At 45.8% G+C, this 13,912-nt stretch overlaps 1 pseudogene; it reads left to right on the plus strand.

The window, feature by feature from the left end:
* The first annotated feature begins 748 nt into the window (after positions 1–748).
* LOC135521799 (small conductance calcium-activated potassium channel protein 2-like) overlaps positions 749–13,912 on the plus strand; it is a 155,251-nt pseudogene continuing 142,087 nt past the window's right edge.

Genomic DNA, 13,912 nt, shown 5'->3' on the forward strand with positions numbered 1-13,912 from the left:
GCGGCCAGCGGCCTCATCCGCCCGCCCACTTAGCAAAGGCGCGCCCCTCTATATCTCCCACTCTCTTGACTATTGAGCTCTCTTTGTTGTCTTTGTTTACTAGTGAACAATGAATTTTTGTCGAGCAATGAATGCATTTCCAGCATTCAATTAGGCCTGTCTTAATTTGACAGCGTTTGTTGACATTAGCTTAAAGGTCGAAAAGCCTATTGGTTTTCACCTGTTGCTGTCTAATTCTGCCCGTCAAAATAAGACTTGTCTATTGTTCTTGTCTGTGTATGTCTTTGTTTATTGTAAAATTAAAATAAAGTAAAATAAAATATTAGAAAATAAGACTTATTTTTGTAAAAAAATAAATTAAATAAAAACGTGTTCACCCAAGAAATATAAAGTTGTGTGTAGGCCACTCCCAAGAACGAGTGAAATCCGCACGCCGTCAGAGAGGATGTAGGCTATATGACACAGTTTCCCGGAGAACTGTGTGCAAGTGTAACAGTTGCATTACATAAACGAGTAGTAATATTAGCCTATATGACCATGATCCATAATAGCGTAATATAATTTATATTCGCGTTGTTATTATGGGGTTCAACGGGAAAAAACGTCTGTCGGGATAAAAATGTATTTGTAGTTTTTCTTGTCTTCATAATTACCCAATGTCTGTCCAATGAGAATTACTGGGAGGGGAGGCAGGGAGCGAGAGCAAGCGAGAGAGTGAAGTTGAGAGAGACATATTCGGAGAGACAGTGTGAGCGATAGAATGAGTGAGTGAGGTAAAAGGAAGAGTTGCATAGTAAATCATATTTGTCATTTATAGGCTACCTTTTTTGCATAGCGTGTTTGCATGTAGATGTCGAGTAGTCTAGCGATTCAGTTATTTTATATGGTGAGAATGCTGACGGAGATTTTCAAATCAACAGTAGGTTCATAATATAATCATGAAAGATTATTCAGTTCTTTCATTTTTAAGGACATTTGAAATAATCGATATGCGTGATATCAATTCATTGATCCCTGGACTGACGGAGATAAAGACTGATTGATTCTACAACGGCGAATTGAGGGAAGGAATCATCGAGCACAGAGGGAAGGAAGGGAACCAGTGAATTATTTGGGAGAAATCAAAGCGCTCCGTCCCCTGTGAGGACCTGTCGCTGGTCTCGCACCTAGAAGAAGGGGAGCAAAAGATGATGGAATGGCAGTGACAACATGAAAAAGAAGAAGTGTGGGGGTCTATTTTCATCCAGCCACTGATTCAACACGACTGACCTGGGGACAGAGAAGGGGAAGAGAAGGTAGGAGGAGGAAGAGAGAGAGAGAGAGAGAGAGGGTTTTGGGGAGAGAAAGACAAAGAATGCATGGTGTCTGGGTGTGAGATCATCTGTGAGATTTAAGGAAGGTAGTTTAAGAATGAATAAAAGTGAATTGAAAGATCCTTGCCATGTAAGCTATAGGATACATATAAACACAGATTTGACAGAAGCATGCATTCTAGGGGACCAGTATTCAACTGTGCTCAATAAAGTCAATACTTTGAAAATAATCATTTTTCACTAATGATCGGATTTGCCTTGTACACGTCCAGATAATTTGTTATAGTCTATCCTATCTGAATGTAGAACAAATTGCATTAGTATGACAGAGATTGGTGGAAGGTGGGAGAAAGAGAGAGAGAGAAAGGGAGGGGGAGATGTGAGGGTTACAGGGACAGTTGACTCAGTGCAATAGGGAAGTCAATATTCTCTCCGAAGCTGATCAGTTCTCTACTAATTTCAACTTCTCAACCATCATGTGCTCCCTCTCTTCCATGCCTCCCTTCCTCCATCTCTCTCTTCCTTCCTCTCTCCATTGTTTCATAATTAAACCCCATCTCTCTTCTAATTCCAATGCTTCTTCTGTACTTCTCTTTCCATTTACTCTCTCCTTTTCCTCCCTCTGTCTCTCCGTTAGGTAGAGAGTGGCCTGTCGCCCTCCGGCCCCCACCATGGAGCCCCCTCCCTCTCTGAGCTTGACTCTCCTGGGAGGCAGTGAGGACGAGGACCCGCGGTTCCCCCTCCCTCTGAGTGGAATCTCCCACTCCTCCATGACCGGCAACTACCCGGGATCAAACCACTCCAACCACAGGGGGGGATCCAGCCTGGACCGGCTGAATGGGTCCCCCACTACACCTAACATGCCCAAGGCCTCCCTCCCCAAACTGCCTCTGTCCTCAGTGGGGGGTCAACCCCTGCCCCCCTCCCCAATGCCCTTCACCCCACCAGCACCCCTCTGTCCTCGTGCCTGGGTTCCCAGCACAGCCTGAGTGGAGACAACTCCCCAGTCTACAACGCCCTCTTTTACTCCTCACACTCCCCTTCCATGGAGAGAGAGAGGGACAGGGATAGAGAGAGGGACAGGGATAGAGAGAGGGGATGTAAGCACCGCCAGGCCAGCCCGCTGGTCCATCGGAGAGACAGCAACCCTTTCACAGAGATCGCCATGAGCTCCTGTAAATACACAGGCGGCGTGATGAAACCTCTCAGTCGCCTCAGCGCCTCCAGACGCAACCTCATCGAATCAGACAGCGGCAGCGACACCAAAGAGGGCGGGGCAGCACCTGTTACCGGCACAACTGCCATTGGAGGGCGGGACCGGGACAGAGAGGCTCCACCCACTTCCTCATCCTTGCCATCCTCTAATCAACCAACCCAGAATCCTCCAGAGATAGTGATCTCATCAAAAGAGGACTCGCCGTACGCGAGGGGTTATGATATCACCGACTCATCCTCCAATCAGATGTCAATATACCATCAGAACCACGCCTTGGTGGGGAGTAGGGGAGGTTTAAGCAGTGCAGGGGGCACAGGAGGGGGGGTAGGGGGGAGCAGGCAGGGAGGTGTAGGAGTTGTTGGGGCTGTAGGGCCGAGGGGGAGCTGCTCCAAGGCTTCTAGTTCTAAACGTAAGAACCAGAACATTGGTTATAAACTGGGCCACCGGAGGGCGCTGTTCGAAAAGAGGAAGAGGCTGAGTGACTACGCACTCATCTTCGGAATGTTTGGCATCGTCGTCATGGTGATCGAGACAGAGCTGTCCTGGGGCGTTTACAACAAGGTGAGCCGAAGCAAAGGGGTTCATCTGACCCAATGGGTGTGTCCACTGTCATGGTGCTGTAGGCTCAGAATGTTTTCTCATTTGTACCTGCTGAACTTGATGGGAGAAATGGTTGGCTTTGGGGGCTGTGTGATTGGTGGGGTAGTGGGCGGTAATAGTGTTAGGGTTAGTATTTGGTAGGGTAGTGGGCGGGGCTAGTGTTGGGGTCAGTGATTGGTGGGTTAGTGACTCTTGGGCAGGGAGGCAGTAAGTATCTCAGCTGTTGGGTATGGGTAGTGTGTTTGGGTCAGTGTGAGGCAGTGGAAGTAGCAGCAGTAGCAGGAGTAGTAGCAGCAGTAGCAGAAGTAGTAGCAGCATTAGCAGCAGTGGAAGTAGCAGCAGTAGCAGAAGTAACAGCAGTAGCAGAAGTAGTAGCAGCATTAGCAGCAGAGGAAGTAGCAGCAGTAGCAGAAGTAGTAGCAGCATTAGTAGAAGTAGTAGCAGCATTAGCAGCAGTAGCAGTAGCAGCAGTAGCAGAAGTAGTAGCAGCAGTAGCAGTAGCAGTAGTAGAAGTAGCAGCAGTAGCAGAAGTAGTAGCAGCATTAGTAGAAGTAGTAGCAGCATTAGCAGCAGTAGCAGTAGCAGCAGTAGCAGAAGTAGTAGCAGCAGTAGCAGTAGTAGAAGTAGCAGCAGTACCAGTAGCAGCAGTAGTAGAGGTAGCATCAATAGTAGCAGCAGTAGCAGTAGTAGAAGTAGCAGCAGTACCAGTAGCAGCAGTAGAAGTAGTAGCAGTAGTAGAGGTAGCATCAATAGTAGCAGCAGTAGAAGTAGCAGCAGCAGTAGAGGTAGCATCAGTAGCAGCAGCAGTAGAAGTAGAAGTAGCAGCAGTACCAGTAGCAGCAGCAGTAGAAGTAGAAGTAGCAGCAGTAGTAGAGGTAGCAGCAGTAGTAGAGGTAGCATCAGTAGCAGCAGCAGTAGAAGTAGCAGCAGTAGCAGTAGCAGCAGCAGTAGAAGTAGCAGCAGTGAGAGGTTACTGATATCTCATCTGTCTGGGTAATGGTGAGTGTAATAAGGCTAGCTGGACTGGCCTTTGGCTGTGTGTGTTTAGGTTTAATTTGGGACCGTTTGTGTCTGTGTGTGTGTGTACTCGTGCGTGCATGGCCCTGTGGGAGACCTGGAGCACATTGTCCTTTTGCAAGCACTGGCCATGTTCCAATACTACGTCTTCCTTCCTTCCTTCCTTCCTTCCTTCCTTCCTTCCTTCCTTCCTTCCTTCCTTCCTTCCTTCCTTCCTTCCTTCCTTCCTTCCGTCCTTCCTTTCTGGCACAGGCAAAGATGAAGTATGGGGCAGAGGGGTGTGTGGGGTATTTGTTCTGATGGGTCATTTGATGGCTACAGTAGTCAGTAGTCATATTCCTGGATAGTTCCTGGATATCAGTTTGGTGACGTCAGTTTGGTGATGTCAGTGTCTGTATGTGTTGACTTGTGTCTGATATTTTGTGTGTGTTGTGCGTCATAATCTCAGGGGAAATCTTTCCCTCAGCGCACCTCTATTCACCTCCTGATACTTTCCTCCTTTCCCCTCTGCTATCTCTCTGCTATCTCTCTCTCTCTCTCTGCTATCTCTCTCTCTCTGCTACCTCTCTCTCTCTATGCTATCTCTCTCTCTGCTATCTCTCTCTGCTACCTCTCTCTCTCTGCTATCTCTCTCTCCCTCTGCTATCTCTCTCTCTCTCTGCTATCTCTCTCTCTCTGCTATCTCTCTCTCTCTGCTATCTCTCTCTGCTACCTCTCTCTCTCTGCTATCTCTCTCTCCCTCTGCTATCGCTCTCTCTCTCTGCTATCTCTCTCTCTCTCTCTGCTACCTCTCTCTCTCTCTGCTATCTCTCTCTCTCTCTGCTATCTCTCTCTGCTATCTCTCTCTCTCTCTGCTACCTCTCTCTCTCTGCTATCTCTCTCTCTCTCTCTGCTATCTCTCTCTGCTCTCTCTCTCTCTGCTATCTCTCTCTCTCTCTGCTATCTCTCTCTCTCTCTCTCTCTCTGCTCTCTCTCTCTCTCTGCTATCTCTCTCTCTCTCTGCTATCTCTCTCTCTCTCTGCTACCTCTCTCTCTCTATGCTATCTCTCTCTCTGCTATCTCTCTCTGCTACCTCTCTCTCTCTGCTATCTCTCTCTCCCTCTGCTATCTCTCTCTCTCTCTGCTATCTCTCTCTCTCTGCTATCTCTCTCTCTCTGCTATCTCTCTCTGCTACCTCTCTCTCTCTGCTATCTCTCTCTCCCTCTGCTATCGCTCTCTCTCTCTGCTATCTCTCTCTCTCTCTCTCTCTCTCTCTCTCTCTCTGCTCTCTCTCTCTCTCTGCTATCTCTCTCTGCTATCTCTCTCTCTCTCTGCTACCTCTCTCTCTCTCTGCTATCTCTCTCTCTCTCTCTCTGCTATCTCTCTCTGCTCTCTCTCTCTCTCTGCTATCTCTCTCTCTCTCTGCTATCTCTCTCTCTCTCTCTCTCTCTCTCTCTGCTATCTCTCTCTCTCTCTGCTATCTCTCTCTCTCTCTGCTCTCTCTCTCTCTCTCTCTGCTACCTCTCTCTGCTATCTCTCTCTCTCTCTGCTATCTCTCTCTCTCTGCTACCTCTCTCTCTCTGCTACCTCTCTCTCTCTGCTACCTCTCTCTCTCTGCTACCTCTCTCTCTCTCTGCTACCTCTCTCTCTCTCTGCTATCTCTCTCTCTGTCTGCTACCTCTCTCTCTCCCTGCTACCTCTCTCTCTCTGCTACCTCTCTCTCTCTCTGCTACCTCTCTCTCTCTCTGCTACCTCTCTCTCTCTCTGCTACCTCTCTCTCTCTCTGCTATCTCTCTCTCTCTCTCTGCTATCTCTCTCTGCTATCTCTCTCTCTCTGCTATCTCTCTCTCTCTGCTATCTCTCTCTCTCTGCTATCTCTCTCTCTCTGCTATCTCTCTCTCTCTCTCTGCTATCTCTCTCTCTCTCTGCTACCTCTCTCTCTCTCTCTGCTATCTCTCTCTCTCTCTCTCTGCTATCTCTCTCTGCTCTCTCTCTCTCTGCTATCTCTCTCTCTCTGCTATCTCTCTCTCTCTCTCTGCTATCTCTCTCTCTCTCTGCTATCTCTCTCTCTCTCTGCTCTCTCTCTCTCTCTCTCTCTCTCTGCTACCTCTCTCTGCTATCTCTCTCTCTCTCTGCTATCTCTCTCTCTCTGCTACCTCTCTCTCTCTGCTACCTCTCTCTCTCTGCTACCTCTCTCTCTCTGCTACCTCTCTCTCTCTGCTACCTCTCTCTCTCTCTGCTATCTCTCTCTCTGTCTGCTACCTCTCTCTCTCCCTGCTACCTCTCTCTCTCTCTGCTACCTCTCTCTCTCTCTGCTACCTCTCTCTCTCTGCTACCTCTCTCTCTCTCTGCTACCTCTCTCTCTCTCTGCTACCTCTCTCTCTCTCTGCTATCTCTCTCTCTCTCTCTGCTATCTCTCTCTGCTATCTCTCTCTCTCTGCTATCTCTCTCTCTGCTATCTCTCTCTCTCTCTGCTATCTCTCTCTCTGCTATCTCTCTCTCTCTCTGCTATCTATCTCTCTCTCTCTGCTACCTCTCTCTGCTATCTCTCTCTCTCTGCTATCTCTCTCTCTCTCTGCTACCTCTCTCTCTCTGCTACCTCTCTCTCTCTGCTACCTCTCTCTCTCTCTGCTACCTCTCTCTCTCTCTGCTACCTCTCTCTCTGCTATCTCTCTCTCTCTCTGCTACCTCTCTCTCTCTCTGCTACCTCTCTCTCTCTCTCTGCTACCTCTCTCTCTCTTTGCTATCTCTCTCTCTCTCTGCTACCTCTCTCTCTCTGCTACCTCTCTCTCTCTCTGCTACCTATCTCTCTCTCTGCTACCTTTCTCTCTCTCTGCTATCTCTCTCTCTCTGCTACCTCTCTCTCTCTCTGCTACCTCTCTCTCTCTCTGCTACCTCTCTCTCTCTCTGCTACCTCTCTCTCTCTCTGCTACCTCTCTCCCTGCTACCTCTCTCTCTCTGCTACCTCTCTCTCTCTCTGCTATCTCTCTCTCTCTCTGCTACCTCTCTCTCTCTCTGCTACCTCTCTCTCTCTCTGCTACCTCTCTCTCGCTCTGCTACCTCTCTCTCTCTCTGCTATCTCTCTCTCTCTCTGCTACCTCTCTCTCTCTCTGCTACCCCTCTCTCTCTCTGCTACCTCTCTCTCTCTGCTACCTCTCTCTCTCTCTGCTACCTCTCTCTCTCTCTGCTACCTCTCTCTCTCTCTGCTACCTCTCTCTCTCTCTGCTACCTCTCTCTCTCTGCTACCTCTCTCTCTCTCTGCTACCTCTCTCTCTCTCTGCTACCTCTCTCTCTGCTACCTCTCTCTCTCTCTGCTACCTCTCTCTCTCTGCTACCTCTCTCTCTCTCTGCTACCTCTCTCTCTCTCTGCTACCTCTCTCTCTCTCTCTCTGCTACCTCTCTCTCTCTCTCTGCTACCTCTCTCTCTGCTACCTCTCTCTCTCTCTGCTATCTCTCTCTCTCTCTGCTACCTCTCTCTCTCTCTCTGCTACCTCTCTCTCTGCTACCTCTCTCTCTGCTACCTCTCTCTCTCTCTCTGCTACCTCTCTCTCTCTCTGCTACCTCTCTCTCTCTCTGCTATCTCTCTCTCTCTCTGCTACCTCTCTCTCTCTCTCTGCTACCTCTCTCTCTCTGCTACCTCTCTCTCTGCTACCTCTCTCTCTCTCTCTCTGCTACCTCTCTCTCTCTCTGCTACCTCTCTCTCTCTCTGCTACCTCTCTCTCTCTGCTACCTCTCTCTCTCTCTACATCTCTCTCTCTCTACATCTCTCTTTCTCTCTACATCTCTCTCTCTCTACATCTCTCTCTCTCTACATCTCTCTCTCTCTCTCTTCATCTCTCTCTCTCTACATCTCTCTTTCTAAATCTCTCTTTCTACATCTCTCTTTCTACATCTCTCTTTCTACATCTCTCTTTCTACATCTCTCTCTATATATCTACCTCTCTACATCTCTCTACCTCTACATCTCTCACTATATCTACCCCTCTCTCTCTCTCTCTCTCTCTCTCTCTCTTCATTTCTCAATTCAATTCAATTCAAGGGCTTTATTGGTATGGGAAACATGTGTTAACATTGCCAAAGCAAGTAAGGTAGATAATATATAAAGTGAATATATAAAGTGAAATAAACAATACAATTAACAGTAAACATCACACATACAGAAGTTTCAAAACAATAAAGACATTACAAATGTCATATTATATATATATATACAGTGTTTTAACAATGTACAAATGGTAAAGGACACAAGATAAAATAAATAAGCATAGATGTGGATTGTATTTACAATGGTGTGTGTTCTTCACTTGGTTGCCCTTTTCTCATGGCAACAGGTCACAAATCTTGCTGCTCTGATGGCACACTGTGGAATTTCACCCAGTAGATATGGGAGTTTTTCAAAATTGGATTTGTTTTCGAATTCTTTGTGGTTCTGTGTAATCTGAGGGAAATATGTCTCTCTAATATGGTCATACATTGGGCAGGAGGTTAGGAAGTGCAGCTCAGTTTCCACCTCATTTTGTGGGCAGTGAGCACATAGCCTGTTTTCTCTTGAGAGCCATGTCTGCCTACGGCGGCCTTTCTCAATAGCAAGGCTATGCTCGCTGAGTCTGTACATAGTCAAAGCTTTCCTTAATTTTGGGTCAGTCACAGTGGTCAGGTATTCTGCCGCTGTGTACTCTCTGTTTAGGGCCAAATAGCATTCTAGTTTGCTTTGTTTTTTTGTTCTTTCCAATGTGTCAAGTAATTATCTTTTTGTTTTCTCATGATTTGGTTGGGTCTAATTGTGCTGCTGTCCTGGGGCTCTGTAGGGTGTGTTTGTGTTTGTGAACAGAGCCCCAGGACCAGCTTGCTTAGGGGACTCTTCTCCAGGTTCATCTCTCTGTAGGTGATGGCTTTGTTGTGGAAGGTTTGGGAAACGCTTCCTTTTAGGTGGTTATAGAATTTAACGTCTCTTTTCTGGATTTTGATAATTAGTGGGTATCGGCCTAATTCTGCTCTGCATGCATTATTTGGTGTTCTACGTTGTACACGGAGGATATTTTTGCAGAATTCTGCGTGCAGAGTCTCAATTTAGTGTTTGTCCCATTTTGTGAAGTCTTGGTTGGTGAGCGGACCCCAGACCTCACAACCATAAAGGGCAATGGGCTCTATGACTGATTCAAGTATTTTTAGCCAAATCCTAATTGGTATGTTGAAATTTATGTTCCTTTTGATGGCATAGAATGCCCTTCTTGCCTTGTCTCTCAGATCGTTCACAGCTTTGTGGAAGTTACCTGTGGTGCTGATGTTTAGGCCAAGGTATGTATAGTTTTTTGTGTGCTCTAGGGCAACAGTGTCTAGATGGAATTTGTATTTGTGGTCCTGGTGACTGGACCTTTTTTGGAACACCATTATTTTGGTCTTACTGAGATTTACTGTCAGGGCCCAGGTCTGACAGAATCTGTGCATAAGATCTAGGTGCTGCTGTAGGCCCTCCTTGGTTGGTGACAGAAGTAAAAGATCATCAGCAAACAGCAGACATTTGACTTCGGATTCTTGGTTTGTTTGGTTGTCAATTAGGGTGTGCAGGGTGAATACATGGTCTGTTGTACGGTAATTTAGTAAAAAGCCAATTTGACATTTGCTCAGTACATTGTTTTCATTGAGGAAGTGTACGAGTCTGCTGTTAATCTTGGAACTCCCCATCACGGATCCGGGATCGTGACTAAAGCCTCAGGCTCATTAGCATAACGCAACGTTAACGATTTCTGAAAATCGCAAATAAAATGAAAATAATGCGTCTACTCTCAAGCTTAGCCTTTTCTTAACAACACTGTCATCTCAGATTTTCAAAATATGCTTTTGAACCATAGAAATTGACTAATTTGTGTAAGAGTATGCAAAGCTAGCATAGCATTTTGAGTAGCATTTAGCACGCAACATTTTCACAAAAACCAGATAACCAAATAAATAAAATCATTTACCTTTGAAGAGCTTCTGATGTTTTCAATGAGGAGACTCTCAGTTACATACCAAATGCGCAGTTTTTCCTGAAAGCGTCTGTGTGTAGGAGAAATCGTTCCGTTTTCTACATTGCGTCTGGCTACCGAAACGACCCGAAAATTCAGTCACCTACAACGTAAAACTTTTTCCGGATTAACTACATAATATCGACCGAAACATGGCAAACGTTGTTTGGAATCAATCCTCAAGGTGTTTTTTCACATATCTCTTCATTGATATGCAGTTTGTGGAAGCTTGCTTTCCTCTCTGTATCCCATGGAAAAAAACTGGCAGCTGAGTTTTGCGCACCAATTTCGGCACAGGACACCGGGCGGACACCTGGTAAATGTGGTCTCTTATGGTCAATCTTCCAATTATCTGCCTACAAATACGTCACAATGCTGCAGACACCTTGGGGAAATGACAGAAAGGGCAGGCTCATTCCTCTCGCATTCACAGCCATATAAGGAGACAATGGAAAACAGAGCCTCAAAAATCCTGCTCATTTCCTGGATGCCGTCTCATCTTGGTTTTGCCTGAAGCTCACGTTCTAGGGCACGCACAGAAAATATATTGGTAGTTCTGGACACGTCAGAGTGTTTTCTTTCGAAAGCTATCAATTATATGCATAGTCGAGCATCTTTTTGTGACAAAATATCTTGTTTAAAACGGGAACGTTTTTCATCCAAAAATGAAATAGCGCCCCCAGAACATCAACAGGTTAATGATAATGCAGAGGATTTTCACAAGGTTACTGTTGACGCATATTCCACGGTAGTTATTGGGGTCAAATTTGTCTCCATTTTTGTGGATTGGGGTGATCAGTCCTTGGTTCCAAATATTGGGGAAGATGCCAGAGCTAAGAATGATGTTAAAGAGTTTTAGTATAGTATTGGAATTTGTTGTCTGTATATTTGATCATTTCATTGAGGATACCATCAACACCACAGGCCTTTTTGGGTTGGAGGGTTTTTATTTTGTCTGGTAACTCATTCAATGTAATTGGAGAATCCAGTGGGTTCTGGTAGTCTTTAATAGTTTATTCTAAGATCTGTATTTGATCATGTATATGTTTTTGCTCTTTATTCTTTGTTATAGAGCCAAAAAGATTGGAGAAGTGGTTTACCCATACATCTCCATTTTGGATAGATAATTCTTCGTGTTGTTGTTTGTTTAGTGTTTTCCAATTTTCCCAGAAGTGGTTAGAGTCTATGGATTCTTCAATTACATTGAGCTGATTTCTGACATGTTGTTCCTTCTTTTTCCGTGGTGTATTTCTGTATTGTTTTAGTGATTCACCATAGTGAAGGCGTAGACTCAGGTTTTCGGGGTCTCTATGTTTTTGGTTGGACAGGTTTCTCAATTTCTTTCTTAGATTTTTGCATTCTTCATCAAACCATTTGTCATTGTTGTTAATTTTCTTCGGTTTTCTATTTGAGATTTTTAGATTTGATAGGGAAGCTGAGAGGTCAAATATACTGTTAAGTTTTTCTACTGCCAAGTTTACACCTTCACTATTACAGTGGAACGTTTTACCCAGGAAATTGTCTAAAAGGGATTGGATTTGTTGTTGCCTAATTGTTTTTTGGTAGGTTTCCAAACTGCATTCCTTCAATCTATAGCATTTCTTAATGTTACTCAGTTCCATTGGCTTTGATGCCTCATGATTGAGGATTGCTCTGTTTAGGTAGACTGTGATTTTGCTGTGGTCTGATAGGGGTGTCAGTGTGCTGACTGTGAACGCTCTGAGAGACTCTGGGTTGAGGTCAGTGATAAAGTAGTCTACAGTACTACTGCCAAGAGATGAGCTATAGGTGTACCTACCATAGGAGTCCCCTCGAAGCCTACCATTGACTATGTACATACCCAGCGTGCGGCAGAGCTGCAGGAGTTGTGACCCGTTTTTGTTGGTTTTGTTGTCATAGTTGTGCCTAGGGGGGCATATGTGGGAGGGAATGCTGTCACCTCCAGGCAGGTGTTTGTCCCCCTGTGTGCTGAGGGTGTCAGGTTCTTGTCCGGTTCTGGCATTTAGGTCGCCACAGACTAGTACATGTCCCTGGGCCTGGAAATGATTGATTTCCCCCTCCAGGATGGAGAAGCTGTCTTCATTATAATATGGGGATTCTAGTGGGGGGATATAGGTAGCACACAGGAGGACATTTTTCTCTGTTAGGATAATTTCCATTTGAATTTCTAGCCAAATGTAGAATGTTCCTGTTTTGATTAATTTAATGGAGTGAGTTAGGTCTGCTCTGTACCAAATTAGCATACCCCCTGAGTCCCTTCCCTGTTTCACACCTGGTAGTTTGGTGGATGGGACTACCAGCTCTCTGTAACCTAGAAGGCATCCAGTGGGTCTGTCTCCTCTATACCAGGTTTCTTGCAGATGACAATGTCTGTATTACCGATTTCTTTGGTGAAGTCCGGGTTTCTGCTCTTCAGGCCAAAGGCAGATGACCTCAGGCCTTGGATATTCCAGGATGATATAGTGAAGGCTTTTTGTTCCAGAGTGTCCAATGTTGTTTGTCATGGTTTGGCCTCTCTCTCTCTCTCTACATCTCTCTTTCTACCTCTCTCTCTCTACATCTCTTTCTACCTCTCTCTCTCTCTACATCTCTCTTTCTACCTCTCTCTCTCTCTACATCTCTCTTTCTACCTCTCTCTCTCTCTACACCCCTCTCTTTCTACCTCTCTCTACACCCCTCTCTTTCTCTACACCTCTCTCTCTACACCCCTCTCTCTCTCTACACCTCTCTCTCTCTACACCTCTCTCTCTACACCTCTCTCTCTCTACACCTCTCTCTCTCTACATCTCTCTTTCTACCCCTTTCTCTCTCTCTCTACCTCTACCTCTCTCTCTCTCTACACCCCTCTCTTTCTACCTCTCTCTACACCCCTCTCTTTCTCTACACCTCTCTCTCTCTACACCCCTCTCTCTCTCTACACCTCTCTCTCTCTACACCTCTCTCTCTACACCTCTCTCTCTCTACACCCCTCTCTCTCTACACCCCTCTCTCTCTCTACACCCCTCTCTCTCTCTACACCCCTCTCTCTCTACACCCCTCTCTCTCTCTACACCTCTCTCTCTTTACATCTCTCTTTCTACCTCTCTCTCTCTCTCTCTCTCTCTCTCTCTACCTCTACCTCTCTCTCTCTACCTCTACCTCTCTCTCTCTCTCTCTCTCTCTCTCTACCTCTCTCTTTCTACCTCTACCTCTCTCTCTCTCTCTCTCTCTACCTCTCTCTCTCTCTCTCTCTACCTCTCTTTCTCTACTTCTCTCTCTCCCTCTCGCTGTCTCTTCCTCTTTCTCCCTGAATACTCCTTTATTTGAATCTCTTTCTTTCTCCTCTTTTTAGTAGCCTGAGGGAAATTGTCTCCCCTCCTCATGCTCCCACCCATCTCTCTGCTCCTCTGTTCTTCCAGTGGTACACCGGGGGAGTGTGTCAGGATTTGGCCAGGGTTGTTCCGGGTTTTGGTCAGTAGATGCCCCCATTGTGCCTTTTGTCCCTATGTTTTTCCCTTGATCCCCATTATTATTTGCACCTGTGTCTCGTTTCCCCTGATTGTATTTAAACCCTTTGTTTCCCTCAGTTCTGTGCTCTGTGTTTGTATGTTAGCACCCTGCCCTAGTGTTCTGTGTGCTCTTGTCGATTCCGGGTGACGTTCTTGTGGTATTCTGTTTTTTGTTTTTGTTTATTTTTGGTGAGTTTCTTTTGAGGTCTTTTTGTGTGTTTTACCTACCACCTTTTGGATTTGCCATTTTTTGTATTTTAGGACTTTTTCTTTATTAAATACACCGTCTTA

The sequence above is a fragment of the Oncorhynchus masou genome, chromosome 30, assembly GCF_036934945.1.
Source record: "Oncorhynchus masou masou isolate Uvic2021 chromosome 30, UVic_Omas_1.1, whole genome shotgun sequence".
In the NCBI taxonomy this organism is placed as follows: Eukaryota; Metazoa; Chordata; class Actinopteri; order Salmoniformes; family Salmonidae; genus Oncorhynchus; species Oncorhynchus masou.